Source organism: Marmota monax, unplaced genomic scaffold (genome assembly GCF_021218885.2).
Source record: "Marmota monax isolate L192 unplaced genomic scaffold, Marmota_monax_Labrador192_F-V1.1 WCK01_AAM20220418_F8-fsc00401, whole genome shotgun sequence".
In the NCBI taxonomy this organism is placed as follows: domain Eukaryota; kingdom Metazoa; phylum Chordata; class Mammalia; order Rodentia; family Sciuridae; genus Marmota; species Marmota monax.
In genome coordinates this window covers 1-23,798 of record NW_026692020.1, presented here as the reverse complement: position 1 = coordinate 23,798, position 23,798 = coordinate 1, and the positions used below count along the sequence as shown (strand labels likewise).

The 23,798-nt window shown below is 48.8% G+C and overlaps 1 pseudogene; it reads right to left on the bottom strand.

The window, feature by feature from the left end:
• LOC124097428 (protein-tyrosine kinase 2-beta-like) overlaps window positions 1-23,400 on the bottom strand; it is a 28,733-nt pseudogene extending 5,333 nt beyond the window's left edge.
• Window positions 23,401-23,798: the final 398 nt, after the last annotated feature.

Sequence of the window (23,798 nt, the reverse complement as noted above, 5' to 3'; positions counted from 1 at the left end):
CATTTTAACATTATATTTTCTCAGTTGGCATTGGTGATGTTGCTGTCATTTAATAGATTTAGAAATGCAAAGCCAGCCTCTGGAAGCCCTTTGGGTTTTTTTTTTTTCTCCATCTAAGTGCCATGTGGCAGTCCTGGAAGCTTCATGGGACACAGGTGCGGCCTCCAGCTCTCTGGCATGTAGTCCCACTCAGCTTTGTTAAGGTAGCTGCCAGGGTTATCTAACCAAAGGCCAGAAGTGCAGGAGCTATGAGGCAAGATGAAGAATGAAATTTAAAGAAGCAAAGCTCTGCAGATCTCAAGGCAAGTGCTTCCTCTCCCCAGCTTTATTAACCTCAACCTGTTTTCACTCACCTGTGGGACTGTGGACCTACAGACCGAGCTGCTGAATGGAAAGCGCGGGTGTTTTCCTATTTTCCCTCCTTCTTTTTATGGTTCAATTGTGTAATTATCTATTTAGTCCCTCCAACTACTCTGCTTTCCCCCTGCTGTATAGTGATCCCCTTAGCATCTGGGATGGAGGGAGAGTGCCAAGGGCATCCTTTTGAGTACTCCCCAGGGAGCCTTTGCCAGTGGCAGGACTCAGCCATGACAAGGAAGCCCACAGGCACTCCAGCTTCTGCTATAGTCTGAACGTGGTCCTCACAGTTCATTTGTTGGATGTTTAATCTCCTACACAATAGCATGGGAGGTGGGGACTTTAAGAGACCACTAGGCCACGAGGGCTCTGCTTTCATGAATGGGTCAGTGCCACCAACACAGGGGTGGGCTAGTTAGCACAGGAGGGGAGACTGACAGAATCACGAGTTAGGTCTCCTTCCCTCATTTTCCCATACTGTTTTTGTCACATGGGTGATGCCTCTGCCAAGTTATGACACAGCAAGAAAACCCTCACCAGCTGTGGCCCTTGGTGCTGGACTTCCTAGCCTCCAGAACTGTAAAAGATGGATCTCTGTTCATCATACATCACATCTCCAGTGTCCTATTACAGCAGTACAAAATGAACTAAAACAGTTCCTTTCCCTCAAAGTGGCCAGTGCACACACAAATTATATAAAGAAATTCTAGAAAAACTCTATATACTTTTAGAAAGCTACAATCCCTGCCAAACCTCTCAAAATAGTTTTCCCAGTACACCCTATAAAATAAACTTGAATATTACAGTATAGTCTAAAAACAGCTTATTGGGACAGTTTACCTAGAGTTCATTTAGCTTCAGTTACCAATCTTGATTTCTAATAATACTTTCCCTACAAGTTAGCTTTTTTTGCTAAAATATTCCTTATTCAATGATCTATTCAGTACATACTCATTAAGCAATACTATGAAGCAGGCATAGAACTGGGTGCTGGGAGAATAGTTATTTTAAAATAGGAGATGTTCCTTTTCTCACGGGGATCATTAAACAACAGTTAGGCCAGTATTGGGCCAGACAATCAATCCTTTATTTCAAGGAAATTTCCTTGTAGGATGCAAAGCAGCCTCTGGCCTCCACTCTCTAGGTACCTGCAGCCCTCCCCACTGGGACAAACATGACTCCAGACATTGCCAAGTGTCCCCACAGAAGCAAAACACCTCAGCTGAGGATCACTGAGCTAGACCTTTTTAAAAGAAAACAGATTTCAGGATGTAAGGGTATTTTACAACCCTGAGATTGCTGAATATATAATCTACTTAACAGAGACAGAGTGCTATGGTTTGGGCATTGTTTGCCCCCCAGAGGTTCATGTGCTGAATGGAGGCTGGGTTCCATGTGGCAGTGCCAAGGTGTTGGAACCTCCAAAAGAAATGGGGCCAGGTGGGACATAACTAGGCTGCAGGGGTGCCACTCTTACAAATGGTTTAATGTTCTCTCATGGGAGTGGGCCAGGTGTGGAAGGAGTGCATTAATTCTTGAGAGAAGGGACTGCTATGAAAAATGTATCCCTCTTGGGATCTTGTTTTCTGTATTGCAATGTGATCTCTCCTTCCTATATGTGCTCCCACCATGATGCCATCCATCAGACTGTGATGTAGCCAGAAGGCTTTCACCAGAGCTAAGCACAGGTCAGTGTCTTATTCTTGGATCTCTGAAACTATGAGCTAAACAAACCCCTCTTCTCTATAAAGTATCCAGCCTCAGGTATTTTGTTATAGCCACACAAAAAGGAATAAGTACTCATTAAGCAATTGAAGCCTAGATCTGATACTCCAAAATGAACAAATTTTGAAGCCACAAATATCCTTGGTTAAGTGTCAATACCTGTAAACACAATGGTATGGCTGCCCCAGGCTATTGACAAATAGTGATAAAAAGGAACTAAGTGCCTGAGGTTCTATATACAGAGATAAGAATATCTAGGTGTAAGAAAAAAAATACACAGACTGAGAAAGATTCAATGCAGAAAATATCAGTTACTGGAGTCCAGAAAATACAGTATAATTTTACAAATGCCACCACTTTCATGCTTTGTGTGTTCCAAGCTTAATCTTAGCAAAAACTTTAACGAACCAATATTAGAAGACTCAACAGAACGAGTCTTTCAATTTCATAGTAAGACCAAAGGAAAAAAATGAGAGCCTTTACAACCTTGAATCTCTAGGCTGGTTTTTCTGAAATACACTCTAGGTATTCTTCCCAGGTCATGGACAGTTAACACTCCCTTTGTCTTTTAAAATGATGTTCATGAGCCACGACACCTGCCAGCCTCGTCCCCCCCCCACTCCATATATACCCTTCCTTGCTCAAACACCACCCCACTTGCCCCTGCCTCTTCCATCCCTACATTCCAGTTTCTTCCAGTCCAAATTTTTTCCATCCTTCAGGTACCAGCTGAAAGCCAGCAGCAGGCAGGAGTCACTCTCCCCTCTGAACACCTGCTTCGTGGGCGCCACAACTTTCTGGCTCACATTACCTGTGAGCCTGCACTTGACCTGCTCCTTCTGACTGACTGTAAGCTCCTTGAAAGCAAAACCAATTGTTCCTCCTTCAGCACCCTGGACAGCGCCCGCGAGTGCACCGGCGCACTGTGGCCTGTGGAACTTCAGTACTGACTTGCGAAGACTCTGGGAAGGAGATGCTGCCATCCTGACTCTGCGGCATCCCACAGGCTCCCAGATGAGCCAGGCCATGGGGCTAGTCAGGAGGAAAATTGTTGTTACCATCTCTGAGCGTTCCTTTAATGTTTCCAAATGCCTTGCAGGGGACCTTGTCAGCGCTTCGCCTGGGGGAGAATTTTCTCAGTGTTTCTGATCTATATTTTTAATCTTTTTTTGTTTGATTAAAGAAGTGCTCATTATGTTCTTGCAGGCAGATTTTTTTTCTTGGCAATTACTTCTAAACCTCTGACACAAAAGGTCTTTTTTTCCTGTGGCACAGTCTGTCTTTATGGAACAGAACAAAATCCTCCCAGTGGAGCAGGGCTTAGACAAAGGCCACGCAGCCCCTCACGTATACAAAACAGCTTCTTTCTAAAAGCACAATTTTTAAAGTAAAGCTCCCTAAAACTTAATTAATTATGGATAAAGAGTCGAGGGCAGAAGGGTAGAGAAACTGCATACTGCCTAAATTATAGTACATGCTTAGAACCATAGTTTTATTATTGTTACGCATATGAAAAGACAGAAATTGTTTAAATTAATGTGAGAGAGAAAAATGAGGTAGGTTGGGTAAAATTTATTTCACAACAGATCTCACTGCCTGGAATTTGAAGCTACCATGGGCATTCAAATTTTTACTAAATAAAGAATAACAGTACAGATATATGTCAACATACTTGCCCAAAATTTCCAAATCTGTTATGATAAACACATATTCCCTTGCCCCCAAATTTTTAGAGACATATATCTTGAGCCTGAAATATCAGACATATATACAAGTTAGAGCTCAAATAATGAGTTTAGCCTGTTTTGTAACCCAGTTTGATAAAATATGTCAAGATTTCACAGCAACAAATGGCAAGAGGTCATTGCATTAAAGGAGATGATTGGTGGCAAGTGAGCATCTGCTTTCAAGCAAAGATGGTTTTGCTACATAAGATCTGACAATCAACAGATATTCCACAAAGCACTCAGTGTCTCACAGTAACTAATGACATAGTGATCACTGGGGAGGTGGCTTAGCCCCCTCTCTAGCAGTTCATGAGCCTGTAACCACAATACCCCCTAAGCTCCTTCCCACCCAGCAACACCTTTACAAAAGCAGCAGCAGTAGAAGCATCTGCCAGGAAGCCTTTCCTCTGATGGAGTAGAGATTTAGCAATCAGGCAGGATGGCAGAGTGGGGCAGAACCTCCAGGGTCTTTTATTCTCCAGCACCACCAGGCCTTTCTGCACTCCACCCACCAGCCTCCACACTACTGCACTGCACCCTGCCTCTGGGGCTCAGAAAAGGAAGAGAATTTTACATCATTTGCCACAGCACCAGTGTGGACAAGGGCAGTTCCAGCTGGTGTCCAGCTGGTGTCCAGCTGGTGTCCCCTGGAGCAGAGCCTAACTTCATCCCAACTTTGATATATTTGCAAAGGGAAGAGTCACAGACCTCGATGACTTGACTGGCACACAGAAGCATGGAGGGCACCCCCTGAGGCTGAGGATGTGGGGTTCCTAGTATCCCAGGCCACCTCCCTCCAGCAGCCTCCTCAGTTCAGGCTGGGACTCAGCATGCAGTGCCCTCTTACCCACATGCTGTGGAGCTTGAAGACATTGTGCCGGTGGAGAGGTGGGGTATGCAGCGAGTTAACGGGAGATGGGTACTCCATAGGGCTGGTGAGCATAAGGGAGCTGGACACAGACCCTCAGGGACCTATTAAGGAGAAGCAAAGAAGCACAAGGCACAGGACAAGGCAAGGGGGTGGACAATCAGCTGCTACAAACAGGGGCACAAAGAAGTGATACAAGAGCATCATGGGGGACACAGACTTGCTCTCTCAGAGTTGCTGAAGAATGTGGTGTGGCATTTCCTTGGCTCTGTTGGAGACACCTGGTGGAGCATCATGGCCTCTCATCTGCCATGTGGTATTCTGCACACACAGAGTCCAAGCAGGCTGCTATTGAGACCATGACTCCCCCCTCGGGCCCTTTTCCAAACAGTTATGTTTCATAGTCATGTTACAAATTGACAGATATGATTAGTCCATGGATAAGTAAATTCTCACACACATAGTTGTCCTTCCATATTCAAGGGGGATTCATTCCAGGACACCCTGTAGATACCTCAAATCTGCAGATGCTCCAGTTCCCTTGAGCAAACTGCCATGGTATTTGCATGTAATGTACATATATCTCCCAGTATGCTTTAAATCATCTCTAGATTGCTTTTGCCATCTAATGTAATGTAAGTACTATACAAATAGCTGGCTTACAGTAATTTTAGGGGAATGGCAAGAAAAAAGTCTGTACATATCCAGTATAGATGAGATTTTTTTCCTATGTTAATATTTTTGATTCCTGGTTGGTTGAATCCATAGATACAGAACACATGAATATGGATAGCCAACTGTGTGTGTGTGCATGTGTGTGTGTGTAATTTTCAATAATTATATATAGTTATATGTAAAATTTAAATAACAACACTATTTAATATTAAATATGTTTAGTTTTTAAGGACATTGCTTCCACCTTCTGAATCAAAGCATTTTATTTTCACATAAAGGATTTATCTGGGGCTGAAGATGTGGCTCAAGTGGTGGCGTGCTCGCCTGGCATGCGTGCGGCCCGAGTTCAATCCTCAGCACCACATAAAAACAAAGATGTTGTGTCCACTGAAAACTAAAAAATAAATATTAAAAAAATTCTCTCTCTCTCTCTCTCTCTCTCTCTCTCTCTCTCTCTCTCTCTTTAAAAAAATGGATTTATCTGTTAGTTCTTGGTTGGGCTTACTCAGGCATGGGGCATTTCCTTGGGAGGAGATACACAAACCTGGGGCAGCCCCCTGTAAGGAGCATCAGTAAACTGACATTGTTGCTATTGGTTGAGATATGCCAGTTCTGAATGGCAACTCTGATGGGGGGGATGAAAGAGAAGGACAGAGAGGAAACCAGGCTCCCTCTTACCCAGACATAAGAGAAGGACTCAGGACAGGGGCGTTCTGAGTCAGGGATCTACAGCCTTGGTGAGATCCATGGTTGGTGGTGACAGAGGTGGAGAAGGCTCAGATGGAACGCTTCTCCCTTCACTGGCTACCCAGGTCCTGGCCAGGACCTCTGCAGGGAGCCTCAGGTGTCCACTCTATTCTCTGGAGACATCATCCATCCCCATTTCCTTGGGATTACTTCTCAGAGGCTCTGCTCAGGTTAGGAGGCCAGGGAAGTCTTGGACATGGGGAGAGAGCTACAAGCAGGTATACAAAGCAGCAGACACTGCAGACAGACAGACTAGGCTGCAGGAAGGTCTGCTTAGCTGAGGACAGTCTGGCAGGACTGGGTTGCTATTCTTTTGATGTGAGTTCAAACTCACATCAAAGAGCCAAACAAAGAAACAAAGAAGAGTCAACCCGGCTATCTTCATTGTCTGAGCAGATGGCTGCTACTTCTTAATGGCACAGGAATGGAATTTCAAGAAACACCTGACAAGGGATGGGCCTGGCCATTCCAAGCCCTGGTTACACATTTACATGGAACTGTAGCTTGGGAGCGAGCAGGTTGGTTTGTGGAGGGTGTCTATACTTGAGCCAGCTGGGCTCAAGAAAAGAGGATATAGAGCAGTGTCAGTTGCATCTCTCCCAATAATGAATGGATTGGCCCACTAAGGGGAGCATCAGGTTGAATGTAGCTCAGCCTTATTCACAATGAAGGAACAATGGTGGACAAGGTTATCATTAAAATAATTTTGCATACACTTCTGAGCACAAATTACATGCTGAGAGATGCAAAGGTACAGGGGCTGGCCTCTGCCACCTGGGCTATGGCTAATTGGGGGGTTAATGACCTCTGTGTGTGCAGCCTCCCTGTATGTGGGAGTGTCTGACAAACCAGCCATGGATAGCCACATTCAGAGCAGGAGGTCACTGAGGGCTCATGGACTCACAGAAACTTCATGGAGATACAAGCTGCATTGGGCAGCACATGCCTGGCCGGAGGAACAATGAGAAAAGACCTTGGTCCAGATTATGCATTATTATAGACTGAATGTTTGTGTCCCCCTCAGTTAATATGTTGAAGTCCTGTCCCCCAGTGTGATGGTTTCTCCTGGAACTCCCTGGCTTCTTCAATCTTCCTTGTGAGGGACAACACAGATGAATTAATCAGGAGAGCCAATGAAGGAGGAAAATAATTTTTATTTTGAGACAGGTCTTGCTAAGTTGCTTAGAGCCTCACTAATTTCTGAGGCAGGCCTTGAACCTGCAATCCTCCTGCCTCAGTCTCCCAAGCCACGGGGATTACAGGTGTGCAATACCACACCCAGCCAGAGAGGATTACAGGCATGCAATACCACACCCAGCCAGAGAGGATTGCAGGCATGCAATACCACACCCAGCCAGAGAGGAATACAGGCGTGCAATACCACACCCAGCCAGAGAAGCTTTTTAAGCTAGAGGTTTTGCAGACTATGTTGGGGACCCTGCCCCACAAACAAATGCAGGGTCATCCCTGCTGCCCCCTGCCTGGGCATTCCCAGCCTCCTCCTTGATGGCCCTCCAACCAGCCACTTTGTAGGGGTAATTTTCTTGCCCTCACTAAAATTTGCCAACATGTTTATATGATATCAATGAGTAGTATTAACAACATGTTAATGTTGTTAAAGGTCAATTAAGCAAGAGATCTCCTAAAACAGAGGTCAGCAAACCATGGTCACAGGCCACATGTGGTCTCCCACCTATTTTTCTATGTCTTTAAATTAAAAATGGTTATCACATTTTTTAATAATTGAAAAAAAATAAAAATGAAATGATATTTTATGACACATGAAAATTATGAGAAATTCAAATTTCTTTGAATTTCTTATTGAATTTCTTATTGAACCCAGCTACCCCCATTCATTCACTACTGTCTATGACTGTTTTGAAGCTGTGGAGGCAGAGATGAGCAGACTTGACAGAAGCCCCAAAGATTCACTATCTGGGCCTTTACAGAGAAGGTTGGCTGATTTCCTTACTAAAGTATGCCTAATGAAGGGGACCACCCTTGGGAGCACTGATGACAGGCATGCCACCAAGCAAACTGGGGACTCCTGGACCTCTGAAATGGACAACACCCTTTACCTATGACCTTCCAATACCGAGGGAACAAGTGTCTTGGCACTGAGAAAGATAAGGCCTCAGACTCCTAACCCCACTCAGGAGACAGGTGTTTTCCAGCCAAACTCTGCAGACCATAGGTGTCTGGGCCATCTTTTTTTTTTTTTTTTTTGGTACCAGGGATTGAACCCAACGGGTGCTTAACCAATGAGCAACATCCCCAGCCCTTTTTATATTTTATTTTGAAATGGAGTCTCACTAAGTTTCTTAGAGTCTCACTAAGTTGCTGAGTCTGGCTTTGAACTTGTATTCCTCCTGCCTCAGTCTCCCAAGCTGCTGGGATACAGGTGTGTGCCACCATGTCTGGCTGCACCAGACATTTTTTATTCCAATAGAGAAAATACCTTCTAGGCACAGCATGAGCAAGGCACAGGGCTGGGGTGGAGATGCCCTGATGAGCAAGGCCTCCCCTGGCTCACCTTGTCTCTGAACTAGTATCTGACAGTGAACCTGGCCTCAGCCTTTCAGCCCCTGACGGAGCTGCTTCTGTACCGAGTGCCTCATGCTCATCATGCCTCTGCTGGAAGGACCAGTTCATTCCATGTGGTCATGTGGCTCAGTGATGATCAGAAGGGAGGTCTGGGTACACGTCCTGGCCATCCTGTCACTGCCTTGGGCAAGTCACTGACTTTGAACCTGAACTCTTCCATTCAGCAGATGGGAATGGGGCCACCTGCTGCATAGGCCTGAGGAGCCCCTGAGTGCACTGACTTAGCTGTAAACCTCTCAGTGCCACCGGCAGCAGCTTGCCTCTGGGGCAACCCAGTCAACGCTCCCTACCCCTGCCAGCTCCCCAGCCCATGCTCACCTGAGGCTGCACACGAGCTCCGTGAAGTGGGGCCGATCACTGTGGTCATAGTCCCAGCAGCGAGTCATGAGGGTGTAAAGGACAGGTGGACAGAGGTCAGGCTTGGGCAGCCGGTCCCCTTTCTCCAGCACCCCGATGACATCCTTGTTTTCCAGCCAGAAGAAAGGCTGCTTCCCAAAGCTCAGGATCTCCCACATGCACATGGCTGAGGGCAGAGGGGGAAGGTCAGGCACCCTGTTGGGAAGTGGGCACCCCAGGGACACTATGGCCATTAGCACTTGGTCTCAGCAGGGAGTGTCTGTGTTATCTTGCCACTCCCTCTATGGCCACTGGGGTCTTACCCACCATGGTGGTCCACTCAAGGGACCAATGACCTACATCTGTGGTACATGAACCAGGGCTTCCCCTCCCTGACTCCCTCAACATGGAGCTGGCTGGATTCTGTAGGTTCAGGTGGTGGCCCACGTTGGAACCACCAGATCCTTCTTGGGAAGGTTAGGAGCTACAGTAGTAGGGCAGGCACCACCCCTTGCTGCCTGTATGATCATGGGCAAGCCCCTTACTGGTCTGAGCCTCAGTTTCCTTATTTGGAAAATGGGGGTAACAATGATGAGGTTTATAGTCAGCTGTGGGAGAACTGGCAGGTAACCTGAAGGGCTGTGTTTTGTGAGGTTGCCCATTCAAACCCAGCTAGGCACTCTCCACTCCCTGCTTCTCCTTACATGAAACACCTGAGTATTGTGTTTGAAGCTCCCCTCCAAGGCATCCCCACATTTGTCCTTGGAGCTGGTTGGTGGGGTACATGCTTATCAGAGCCTTTTACAGGAGGATGAACCCAGATTTTCTAGGCCAGTCCTTGGCTCATGTCACCCCTGACTCTACCACCACCTCCCCACCTCTGGGACTTCTCAGTGGCCACAGTGAAATGGGGTGTTGTGGGTTTAGGGATCATCCTCCTCTTGGTCCACCCACACAGAAAATTTGAGCCCATTTCCACACTCTCCTGAATTGCCTTGTACCAAACATCCAGATGTCACTGGCTGTCATGAAGCTGTGGAAGTTAATGGATTCGGGGGACATCCATTTGATGGGGAGACGAGTCACAGAGGCTTGGGGTGGGCAAAGAGGTTTACAGGCATTATTAAGGGAAGAAAGGGCTAGAATTTTCCAGAAAAACAGCCTACTGTTCAGAGGCCCGTGGTCTGGGCTGCCCAGTTGTAGGCTCCTTCTGGGATGTTGGTTTCAGGGACAAAGCAGGGGCCAGAAGTTCCCTCACCCTTGTAATATTCGTCATCCTCAATGTATCGAGAAAGGCCAAAGTCCCCCAGCTTCACACACTCCGGGGAGGCCACCAGGATGTTTCGTATGGCAATATCCCTAGAGAAGGATATGGAGACCAGGGTGAGGCACTGCCTAGGACCCTGGGGCAGGTGGGAGAGCTGAAGGAAGGTTCCCAGCAGGTGAGTGCAGGAAGAGGTTGCATACAGGTAGCTTCCTGTGAGCTGAGCTCCAGCCTCCTAGAGGAGCTACTGGTACTGATGGCCGTGGTCCTGGCATGGCTCCCCATCCCAAACCAGTGGGCCTGTTGGCTTCTCGCAGGCAGTCCTGCTCCCAAAAGTCTGCTTCCATTGTTAAAAAGCTGACTTGAAAGCATGCAGGCTTAAGTACCCCAAGGGGCCCAGCCCATCATTCCACCCCCTTAGCCTACAGCCACTGACAGGGTGTACCTGATGCTCATGCTAGGACATAAGCTTCACAAGGACAAGGTTTGTCTGTTTTGGTCACAACTTTGTCCCAGAACCTAGGACAGTGCCTGGCACCCAGGAGGAGCTCCGTAATACTCACTGAATGAATGGATACTTCCTGTGTGGCTTTGCATAGGGTCAGGCACAAGGCCACACAGGCCATGTCAGTGGTGGGGAAGAACCTGGTAAGTGCCCAGGTCGTCTTCCGGGGCTATGTTCCCATGGAAGTAGCCTCCTCTCAGGGAATGGGAACAAGGCCAGGTGGGGAAGGGACAGCTCCACAGCCCCAGGGGCTGGGGAATGAGGGTGGTGCTGGGCCTCAACCTCAGGATCTCCAGGTGCTCTATTAGCCTAGATCCTCTTCCTGAACCCCTGGCAGATAAGTGGGCAGGCTGGAGGGAGGAGGTGGAGCTCTGAGAGGGTGGGAGGAGTTTTCCTGGCATTGCAAGGGAGGGGCAGAAGGTCTCAGCTACAGTCAGACACTGAGCTTTCGAGTTGCTCTGGAGCTACTTCTAGTGACAGTTCTCTGAGGCCCACACAACTGTTTTGGCTTTTTACTGAGAAAACACTTTGTAGAGGTGCTCAAGCGCTCTAAGCTGCTGGGCCCAGGCCCAGGAAGGGACTCCAGCTCCTCCCTGTGGGACTCTGGCCCTGCTCCTCAGTTTCCTCTGGGGTCAAGAATGGGCTTGGCTTTCCTGCTGTCTCCTTGTACTCACCTGTGCACACAGCTGATGCTCTCCAGGTAGGCCATGGCTTTGCATATCTGCAGCTCATACAGGACGAGGGTGGGCACCTTCAGGGACTTCTTATTTTGCTCTAGATAGTGGCCCAGCTGTGGGAAGGGAGGTGCTGTCAGGACCCCAGCATGGTGCCAGGGCTGCTGGAAGCCACTGACCCTCCTCTTCCTCTGGGGGCAAACCCCAAGTCAGCAAGATGTACTGGTGACTTCCTCTATCAACCTGGCCTCTGCTTCTGCTGAGTATGGAAGGCAGAAAACTGGGAGAAGTGTCCTTTGCTCCCTTGGTGTCCCAGCTATCCTCAGGGTGCCTGGCCTGCTTCCTCCAGCTCACCTCCCCATAGGAGTACAGTTCCATGATGATTCAGGTGGGCTCCTCTTCGATGATGCTGATCAGCTTCACGATGTGGGGGTGGTCAAGATTCCTCATGATCACTGAAGTGGAAACAGGAGGTCACACAGGAGAATGGGGGAAAGCGGGAGGAGAACCCTCCCCTTTCCTCTAACTTAGAAGGCCAGGGAGTCTGGGCCCCACCCAGGCATGCCTACCTGCCTCGCTCATGAACTTCTCCTTATTATCCAGGGTATAGTCCTTCTTGCAGGTCTTGACAGCCACATTGATTTTCTCCCCTTTCTGCAACAAGAGGGTTTAGGGAAGCTTGGTCCAGCCTAGTGCTCAAAGGAAACCGTTCCCGCCCTGGCCTCAGCAGGGACTTACCATGGACTTTGCCGACTGCTGAGGGGACAGGCGACCTAGCCTCTGCAGGACACACCACCCCTTCCTTTCTTCCATTTCTCTCCCCTTTCCCCTTCCCTTCCTCTTCTTCCCCTTTATTCTGGACCAGGCTGGGTTAGAACCAGAATGGAGTTTGGAGATCAAAGAGCTCAAGCTCAGCTGTGCAGACCAGGATGCTGAGATGAGGGGCCGCGTGATCTGCCCTGGTTAGCAGGTGACCCCAGGCCTTCATGAAATGCAGGCTGGCTGGCCCTGTTCTCTCTACAGTTGGCTTCAAACTGTGTTTCCTTCCTTCCCTGCCCACACCCCGGCGCTGCCCTCCCCAGGCTTGCTGAGCATAGCCAAAAAGGCGAAGCCTGTCCACCTAGAGGTGCCCTGGACGAACTCCCACTTGGCTGAGTCCACCCTCCTGCCTCCGTGTATTCTCCTACCAAAGTTAGGAAGAGTCTGGAACTCACGTGATTTGTGTAGACCCCTTCATAGACCTTCTCAAAGAAGCCTTCTCCTAGAATATGGTTGAGAACCACATCCTCGCGGGCAATGCCGTACTGTGGACCTGCACAGATGGAGAACACAGCCTCTGGGCACACAGACTAGCTGGCATCCCCTGGTGCCCCAGAACCCCATAACACCTCAGCCAAAATGCACAGGGTGGATTGGGAAAGGGGATCTAGAATGTTCCACTGTCTCAGATCCATGGAGGAACCATCACCCCGTTTCCTGGGTCCCAGGTCCATGTTCTTAGAACCCCCATATCCCACAGACACACAAAAGTACACAGTCCATCAGGGGAGGACCTCAGCTTTCAACCCCCAGGAGCCCGGGTTGGCTGCTGCCTGAGCACACTTGGGGCAGCAGGAAGGGAGGGCAGGAAGCTCCATGGTGGTGTCCCAGGAGTCCTCATCTTTTCACTTCCCAGACCCCTGACTGGTCGCTTTGGCGGGGTCCAGGACCTACCTCCCGGCCATCTCAAGGTCTCATTGGGAATCTCTGCATAGATGTCTGACTCTGGAACGACAGGAGGATGCCCAGCACACGAGTGAGATGCCTCATCAGGCAAGGAACTGTGGTGTGGCTCCCACCTGGAGCCCAGCGCAGCCAGAGGTCAGGGTGCTGAAGGGGGAAGCTGGGCAAGTCTGCGGCTCCTGTCCCAGGCTTTGGGGCAGCCACTGAGCCTGGGGTGTCTTGGCTCAAGTCTCTGTTTTGTTATCTAGGGCAAATCCATCTCCTTCAAACATACCTATTACCCATTTAACACCATTATGAACTGGGTGCTTGTGTCTCGAAGCCCTAACTCACAATTTGATGGTTTTAGGATATGCGGCTTGGAAGGGCAATTAGATGAGGTCAGGGATTGGAGCCCCCATTACAAGATTAGTGTCCTTATAAGAGGAGAAATGGCCACCAGAGTTCCTTCTCTCTGCACCACAGGAGCATGCAGTGATAAAGCAGTCACCTGAATTTGCTGGTTCCTTGACCCTGGACTTGCCAGCCTCTGGAACTGTGAGAAATCAATGTCTGTCTGTAGTCATGTGGTCTGTGGATTTTGTTTGGGGCCACCTCTCATTATGACAAACTCAGTGTGTGTACTACTCAATATATGCTTACTATTAAAACTGGCAATATTTTAAAGCCAGCACTGAGAAGGGATAGGAAAGGTTGTTTTCTGTAACTTGAAGGGAATGGTCATAAGAGCAGGCAGAGGGACCAGACATGGGGAGGTGGTCACAGGCCGTAGGCAGGGTGGGAACAGGCAGTGGGCAGGGTGGGCAGGCTTACCTATGCTGCAGCTTTCTGAGAGGTGGGACCACCTCACCTCCAGGTTTCTGCAGGAGGTGAGAGGGCAGGAGGCAGATGAACACAGAGCTTGCAAAGCTCCCCCAGAGCTTTGGTCCCCCTCACCCACCGCCCGATAGCAGAAGCAGCCCACCTGGCTGTAACAAGCTGGGGCATGGCCTGGGCCTGGGATGGGACTCAGCAGCAATCCTCCCAGGATATCACCAGGGGGCAGCAGGGAGGACAACACACTGTGGGAAAGGCCAGGGTCTAGAGTTCTCTCAAAAATGAGGGGGTGGGGGCACCCTGCTTGTTCATCCTCCTCCCAGCACACACTGGCTGAGCTCAGGGCCCTTCCAACTCCCCACTGTACTCACAGGGTGGGGATCTGGGGCAGGCTGTTCCGCTTCTCACCTTCTGGAGAGAGAGGAGGGGAGGGAAGATTGGAGCCAGGGACACAAAGTTTGGGATGGATGGAGGGCCTGTCACTGCTCCACAAGGAGACCCCTCCCCACCTTCTGTCCCCTCTCAGCATCAGGGTGGAAGCTATGTAGGCCTTGGGCCAGAATCAGAATCCTCCTTGTAGGCTTCCTCCTGCCAGCACCCCGTGATCCATCTCAGACCTATTTGCTGACCCTGGTCCCAAAACGAGGAAGGTCCACCCATGTCCTAGCAATGGCTCTGATCTCCCTAGTACTACAAATGCAGCTCTTCCAGAAGCTGGCCTCTATGAAGCTCTGACTAGCAGGACCAGGGGTGGCTGTCCAGGACCAGGGTCTGTAGCTGGCGACCCAGGATGGCCCCACAGGAAGCACCTGCAGGTCTGCTTGAGCGCCTCCTCACACCCATGAAGAATGTATTTGCTCAAGGGCCAATGGCTCCACGCCCCTATGCCTCCACATCGCCCTGCAGGCTTGGCTCAGCGTGCAGCTGTCCACTGTGCCTTTCAGAGAAACCTACCTTTCTTGGGATGGATGATGAGAGAGCCTTTATGTTCCCCCTGAAGCCAGCAATAACCATCTATGAGTCAGCCATGTTCTCAGCCTCTGCCAGAGATGAGCTTTTGATGGACAAAGACTGCAGAGAAAAAGCCAGCCAAAGGTGAGACCTCAAGCCTTGGCTACACTGTACTTCCTAGTGCTGCTTGAGAGGCTGCAGGACCCCCAACCCCAACCCACACTTCCTCTGGGCTCTGCTGGCCTTCCCTGTTGCCAGGGAAGTGCTTGTGCTCCCTCTTATTGACCACCCTGAGCTCTGGGAAGACCAGTGAGAAAGCAGGATGCCTCGTACCACGTGGGGTGCTCCCTATGTAAAGCAGAAACTGAGAAATGGAAAACAAAGTGGAGCAGGGACAGACTGGGGAGAGCAGAGATAGATGCTCTGCAGTTGGAGGTCTCTGATTCTTCCACCATGAAATCCCCCCGTCCCTGGGATCTATAAGTCATTTTTCACTTGGTCAATATTAGACCCCACTTCTTTCCTGACATTAAAATAAAAATATGAACCATCATCCCAGCACCTTGTTAGGGCATGGGTGCAGTTTTCTTAACAAGATCCCCAAAGCCACGAAAGCCCTGGCTTTCTGCTTGCCACAGTCATGTCAACCCAAGGGCATCCTAACTCATAGTGATACCCCTGAAGAGACTCCAGGTATCCAGAGGGGCTTACCTGGGGTGAGCCTTCAATGCCCAGCTGCAGGACAGCCTGGCCCTCCTCCAGCGGGAGGCACCTGATGGACCTGATCTGCTTGAACTCAGCCAGGCAAGTGGGCTGTGGAGAAGAAGGGGGCCTTAAGAGCATCCCATTGCTGGGATCAGGCAATACAGATGGGTCAGGAGGGGGAGGGAGGAGCGACTGGGAGTCTCTCTGCAGATGAAGGGAGGAAAGTCTGGAAGGATCATCGAATCCAAGCCCCTCACCTTTCAGAAGAGAAAATGGGGTGTGGAGAAAGGCAGAACTTGCCCAAGGTCATACGTCAAGGTGGCAGTAGAGTCAGAACTGGACCCAGAACTGCCTCCCTTTGCCACTTACAGAGCTACTCTTCTCTCTGTACCAGGAGAATGCCAAGCATGTCCTTTTCTCTCTCTCTGCACCTATGTCTGCAATAAGGAGCCATCTGCCCAAGCTGCCATCCCCAAACACTGTCCACAGAGCTCACGCCAAGGGCGTGGCTCTCTGCTCTCAGGAACAGGGGAAGAAGAACGATTGGGCAGACAGAGAAGGAGTCGGAAATCTAAGACCCTGAGCCAGGGGCTGGCGTGGCCTCAGTGCTCTCTTCCTTTGCATCTTGACTTGTCAGCTGGATGCCTTTGGGGCCAATGACCAGGTCCACCGTAATGTTCCACCCTTGCTGGAATAGAGGAGAGAGGGGACTGTTACTTCTGTTCTGCCACCAGGTGTATTGACACTCTAAGAAAGGCTCATTAAGCTAGACAGGGACCACTGTCTCTACAGCTCATACCTCTGGATAACTGCCCACCTGCCCACCTCCCACAGCTGGAAGCCAACATTTAGCTCCCTGCTTGGAACATGGATTAACATGAGTTCTGCCATAGGCAGGTAACAGCAAGGCCCTGCAGCCTGAATTCTGTTCCTGGCCCTGAATATCTCCCTGGCCCCATAGCCTGCCAGGCCTAGAACCCAGGCCCAGAGAGAATAAGGAGGGTGGTCATTACAACAAGTTCACAGTGATAGGTCTCCTGATCGATGTTAGCAAAGCCCAACAGGGTATTGAAGAACTTCATGACACACTCCTCCTCCCGGAGCGAGGCATACTGCTGGAAGGTCTGCTGGATCATCTTCCGGAACTGCTTGGGCTGGGGAGAGGTTGGCAGTGCTGAGCCAGGTCCTGCCCCTCCTGGCACCTGTCCTTCCACTAGGTCTCACTGAGAGGATGCCCATGCTGGAAGATGCCCCCAGGGCTCCTGCCATGACAGCAACACTGACCTGTTCCTCAAAACACACTCAGTGGTCTCGGTGGGGGGGGCACCCTAACCCTGAGCGGGAGGCAGGAAAGTCGGCCTCCCAGGGCTCAGGCTGCCTCTTGGGAGGCTAGAGCCAAGCGCAGCCCATCCTGATTCTCCGCCACAGAAGTGGCCCACTGGGGACATTTGGCTGTCCTATGTCCTGGCTCAAGACAGCACAGATGCCCCAGCTTCTTTGAGGATCCCCAGCCCAATCCTTGTATTTCTAGCCCAGGGTATCTGCACAAATAAGGGTTTTCTGGGCCCCTCACCCTTTGATTTTCTCACCTTTAAATTCTCCTGCATTTGCTTTGGGAAAAACAGGTCAAGTCCCACTTCCTTTATGAAAACAGAAACAGAAGCAGCATTTGACTCTCCTTCCCTCCAGCTCAGGAATTCTGGCTAGTCGGGAGGAGGTACCAGGGCTTGGGGACAAGGAGAAAGGCCCTGACTACCCCACTCTGGTCCAGGGCTGAGTGGGAAAGGAGGCTCTGGAGGGAAGGAAGGGAGGCGGGTCAGGAGGCAGCCCTGCACTTACTCCAAGAGCTCTAAGTTGGACTTCTTGTCAAGGGCATTGTAGGGCATGTCCTTGAAGAACCGCCTGGAGAGAAAGGAGAAACAGAGGGGAGAGTCAGTAACTGGAGAAGAAGGCCATCAGGGACTTAAAATAAAATAAAATAAAATAAAAGGCACTCATGCCCAGGTGTTGGCCTGGAGGCCCATCCCCTGCCAGAGGTGGGATTCGCAGGGAGGGAGCAAGGTGGCAGGAGGGTAAAATTGGATCTTCAGAAAACAGCGAGGACAAGGAAATTCCACAGACTTTGTTCCCAGAAAGGCACCATCCTCGTGCTCTGGGAGACCCAGCTCCTGGGCTGTGGGCTCTGAGAAGATGGCGGCTAAGCCCAGGAGGCCGGGGTCACCACCTGCACCTTCAGGTCCTGGGTTCCTGGGCACTTTCTTTTTTGCCTATTTGCTATCTCTGAAATGTGTGCATATGTTTGTGTGTTCACCTAAACAATTATTAAATGAACGTGTTAAAATTTTTGAATTTGTAAAAGAAAATATAAATAATCCATAATCCTACCACCAGAGGTGGCATCTATTAATATATGACACATCTTCTTCAAGTCCCATTTCTCCTAAAAATATATATGCATTCATGAAAAATTATAGGTACTGTCAGATGCCACATAATGACCTTTTGGTCCACAATGGACCACAGATATCATGTTGGTCTTATAAGATTATATCACCTAGAGTCATAGCTGTCTTTGTTTGCGTAAATGGACTCTAATGTGTTAATGTGACAATGAAGTTACCTAATGATGCATTTCTCAGAATGTATCTCCATTAGTAACTGATGCATGACTGACATATTTATTTGTAGCAATGGTGGTTTCAGCTGAGACCAAATAGCCAATGTCCCTGCATATGCCAGCCTCCCTTCCCTGTCAGGATTACTGTGTCTAGTCATTTCATTGACTATTGCAGACACTGTCCAATCTTACATTAAAGTAACTGATGCTTGTAATCCAAGTGATTTGGGAGGCTGAGACAGGAGAGCCTCAAGTCAGAGGCCAGCCTCAGCAACTTAGTGAGATACAAAATTAAAAATAAAAAGGGCTGAGGATGTAGCTCAGTGATAAAGCACCCTTAGGTTAAATCCCTAGTACCAAGAAGAAAAAAAATAATAACTCAGTAATTCTTTAAGCCAGGTGTCCTATAGACGTCTGGGACCAGTTTTGTGCTACTAATACTATAAGCGAGAGAAGCAAGTAACTTATGACCTCAAAGCAATGAGCTCAGACCGCTCACCCTGTTTAGAAAATAGGAAGGTTGGATCCTCACCTCAAACTATTATCTAGAATATTTATTTTCTAAATATAGACAAATATAAATATAGATTAAACATAGATAAATATAAGCAATAAAACCATTATAAAGCTAGAAAAAGAAATCTAGGAAAATATTTTCATATCACAGGGTCAAGAGCATCTAAAGCATGAAATTATAGAAAAAACCTCCAATAGAAGCATAAAAAATAAAGTATTATGTCCTGAACAATTTTTAATAAATGGTGTCTTTGAATGTATTGTCAAGCAACGTAATTAGCTGTCACTCACAAGAAAATAAGCATGCTGGGAGACACTGGGATGGAGCTACCCAGTGAATGGAGGCCACTGAACTCCAGGCACAGTAAGACAGGAGGTCTTCCTACCTGGGCAAAACTGAGTCTGTTTAAGATGCCACAGGGGGACAAATCATTTGTTTCCTCAAAATTATTTCTAGCATATAGGCCATGAGTTTCACATTTTAACTTAGAGCAGGAGATTTAGATTAAATAATATAGTTGGCATTTGTAAAGCATCTTCACTAGATCAATAAAACATCAGTTAGGCTGCACTCCAACTATATGATATTCTGCAAAAGGCAAAACAAGGTGACAATATAAAGCCCAGCAGTTGCTGGGAATAAGTAGGAGGGAGGGATGAAGAGGGGGGACATGCAGCATTTTGGGGGCAGTGAAACTAGCCCGTTTGATATCATAGTGGTGGATGCAAGCATTTGTCCAAACCCTGAGAATGTGCACGTCCAGGAGAGAACCTTCATGTGCACTGTGGCGTTTGTGTGATAATGAGGCATCAAGCAGAGCAATTGGTCCACATTCGCAGAGTGTCGATGATGGAGCCCTGAGCTGGTATGGGAGAGGAGGCACAAGAGAACTCTGTGCCATCTGCTCAGTTTTGCTGCAAATCTAAAACTTCTCTGAACAAAAGTCTATTAGAGACAAGTAAGTAAATAAAATAAGGGTTGAGAGAAAAATGTCAGCCAAGTAAATACACAGTTACAGAACACTTTAGTCCCTGTCATGGTTGTAAGTACTTGAAATATAGTAACTCACTAATTCCTCCTAACAACCCTGTGAAGTTGTTCCATCATTCCCATTTTACAGATGAAGGAACTGAGGCACAGGGAGATCAGACGACTTGCCCAGAATAACAGAGTCAATGCAAGCCCCAGGATGCATGCCCAGAAAGCCCAGCTTCTGACCTGTGCTGTACATCATTACATTCAATTCTCTGGATAGGATCTGATCTGAGTCCACAGAGGATTCATGTCCCTAATCTCATGTCTGCTGCACCTACCATACTTCTTTTATACACCAAGAAACAATGCATACTCTTTTCCTGGTGATATCGTTATCCATAGGCAAAGTGTATAATCTGTGATGCTAACAGGACAAGGGACTGTTACCCATGATTTTCAAGCAAGAGACATCTCTGGAAGAGTTGACTTCATGGTATGATTTTCAGAACCATATCTGACTCTGTTAGTGACAATAGTCAAAACTTCAGTTTAAAATAGCCCAACTTCACATACAGCCGCATTCTATCTACCCTTTTCATTTAAAAATGATCAGACCTGAAAAATCTTCTATCAGTTTTACAAAGTAGGTGTTTCCCATGCCCTTTCCCCATCAGCACACCCCCTGACCTCAGGGGTCACCAGTAAGAATAGGAACCTCTATCTGATGCTCCTGAGACTCAGGAGACATGAGGCTGTTTCTTTTCAGGAAACAGACCTGGGAGCAATCCTGGGCTGATCAGAGAGCAGCCTTTCTAGCCTGCCCATTCCTGACCGCACTCTTTTCCAGAGCCTCGTCCTCCAGCCTCTTAGCACAGCCCCTGGCACTGAAGCCACAACCAATAACAGTTTGGGGATGACTGGAGGGTGTAAAAATATGAAGTGGAATGCAAATGGATCCCCTTTGGGCTGCTTTCACTAAGTGATGACTGACAGGTGATCCACTGGAGTCTCCAAGTGATACCACAGCCCTAAGTGTAAGATCCACCCACAAAAAGGAAAAGATAAGCTCTTTAGAACTGTCTAACTCCAGAGGGAAAGACTATAGGATGCCAGGCAGGGTATAGGGCTGCAGGACTCCTGGAAGGCAGGCCAGGACACATGGTGTCTGTTGTCCGAATGATGTCATTAGCCTGCCATTATCATGGCCTCTTACATGCCAGCCATCTTCGCTCTCCAAGTTCACCCCACCCCCATTCTCTAGTCTATGCCTTTCTTCCTCCATCCCTGGGCGGGCTAGAATGCATGTCCCACTGGGTGCCATTATCTGCCAACCAATAGGTATTTTTTCCTTCCAGGAGCAGTTCAAATCCCCTCTCCCTGCTGCCTGCAGGCAAGGTTAATGGCTTCACTTGGAAGTGGTACATGTTCGTTCTGCCTTGTATTATGATTAATTGTGTACACATCTTTCACCTCCCAAACACTGTGAGCTTGAGGACATTGCCGAATGCTGTGCTAATTCCACAAAGAGTACCTCCTGGAGCTGGGGTGCTATAGTGGGCAGCACAGATGGGGACCCCTACATTCCAATAGCCCCAGGGCCTGGCCTTGTGCTCTGAAGCATTTGCAGAAACACTTGAAAAGGACAGAGGGAGAAGCAGGCAGCCCAGAGGCAAGGGCAGGGCAGGGGGTGGGGACTGAACAGAGGGAGCTGGTCCTTCTCTCCCATTTATTCCAAGGACCAGATGGTGAGCACCTCAGAGGCCCACTCTGCTGGCTTCCTCTCCTCCCCTTCTCAGCTCTCACATGCCCACTCCCACTTCCAGCATAGATGCTCGAAAGTCCAGGCCAGCCTCTGGCCCAGGTCTCCCAGGTGAGACCTTGAGGCCACTTACCTGAGCTCCAGACAGCCCAGCTGCAGGGCCATGCCTTCACTGACCTTGCTGGCAAAGCACTGCATGTAGTCATTCCGGAGCTGGAAAGAGAAGGATCACAGGTCAGACTCATGCCCTCATTTTCCCCTTCCCTGAGCAGAGGCCCCAGGAGGTGACACACCTCTGCCTCCAAGCCATCTCATGCTCACCCAACCACAGACAAGCACTGAGCAGGGATGGAGAGCAGGATGGGAGCTCCCTCTTGGCTCTGCCTCTGCCCCATGGTCCCCTGAGCCCCTTCACAGGTGAACTTTCATACACATTCTCTCCCTGCTTCAGAGTCTTCACCCCATCCCAATTTGGAGAGAACCGATCCCCCCCCCCCAGATTTGGGGAGGAGTCATTAATTTTTCCAAAGCCCTGTTCATAGGTAGGAATAAATGCCATCCATGGTCCAAGAAATGTCTGGATTAGTTTCCAGGAAACCAGAGGGGAGATGCAGCTGAGACTAGCTGAAAAATAATGGCAGTAGCTCACTCTTCCTTGGCAGATCTTCGCACATGTGCTGGGCACATATTTAATGCTATGGCATGTCAAAGAGGCTTGGGAATTGTTCAGGAGAGCCAGTTATCACATCTTTAGAAGTTTTGTGAACTGGTGAATATCCCATTGGTAGCTTGAATCAGGTCTTGGCGGGAGCATTTACACCATGGGAATTGGCAGGTGCTCCAAACCAGGGGTCTCGTCTTCCCAGAGACAGCTTACCTGCACAGTGCCAATGATGTCATTTTATCCTCACAATAACCCCATTGAGTAGGTATTAGTATTTTATAGATGAGGAGACAGTTTCATGCAGGTAAATGAAGTCTCTGAGAATACCAGGTTAGTAAATGGCAGAGCTGGCTAAAAACTAGGTATGAAAGACCCCAGGGCCTGTATGTTAACCTTCTTCATTAGCCCAATCACCTGGGAAGCCAAGGAAGTCCTAAGGAGCTGGGAGCTTATGGAACAGGTTGGTCTGCACCAAGGTTGGAACAGTTGACAATGATCCTCAGGCATAGCAAAAAAGACAAACCTGGGCTTTGTCTTTCCATCTTCCTACTAGAGGATGGATACACTTAGCCTGGAGGGTGCAATGGGTCTCTGGAGGAACTTTTTACCTGTTGGTAAAAATAAAGCAGCGTGGTCCTGTTCTCTTTCAGGCTCTCCACGAAGTGTTCCGGCAAGTAGCGGATTTGAAGCTCATACCTGTGATAGGCGGTCAGACTCTGGGTGATGCAGGGAAGCTCGAATCTCGAGGAGGAAGTGGGTCCCTCCATCCTCCCTATCCTTTGCTCCCCTTCACCATAGCACTACAGTATCCCAACTGGGGACATTTCTGGATACAGATTTACTGTGAGTCCACGTCAGGCTTTGAAAATGCATGCATTAGATATTGTAGGAGGTCTAAGTCTAGGATGCCACTTGGATTTTCTAGAAGATTCTGAGGATGGGGAGTGCTGTGGGGAGGACCTCCAGGGCCTCCCCACCCCACATTCCTACCTCCACTTGGCCTCCATGTGTAGACATTCATACTTGTCCTGCACCTCACCCACCTTCATCTGGAGGTGCAGCCAGTGGATCTCATCTGACTTCATGTGCTTTAGCCTCAGTCCATAGCACTCAGTCAGCTGGATGTTGGGCCCAATCTGCCCACTTAGCAGGATGGAGGTGATGATTTCCTGCAGAGAAGAGAGGGACACAACTCAGGGGTGTTCCTTGCTGGGCTCCCCAGGTTGTGATTCTCTGGGGTGGGATTCTGCCTTAACGATGTACTTATTTCTGATTCTCTAGCACTTAGTGCAAGATGTGATACACAGTGAGCTGTATGTTGTGAATGAACAAATGCTGTTCATTTAGCCAGAATGAGACAGAGACAGAACTGAGGAGACAGCACAGGTTCTGTGCTTCTGCACTGCATTCCAGTTGAACCAGTTAATACTCACTGAGCACATGCCATGTAAAAAGCACCTTCTTAATGGTTCCCAAGTTCACCATCCTTACTGAGTACCGGATCAGGCACTGCTAGATACTTTACACACATGATTTCACTGAATCTGTACAACATGGGGAAACAAGCAGGTGTCACTGTGACAAAGAGGA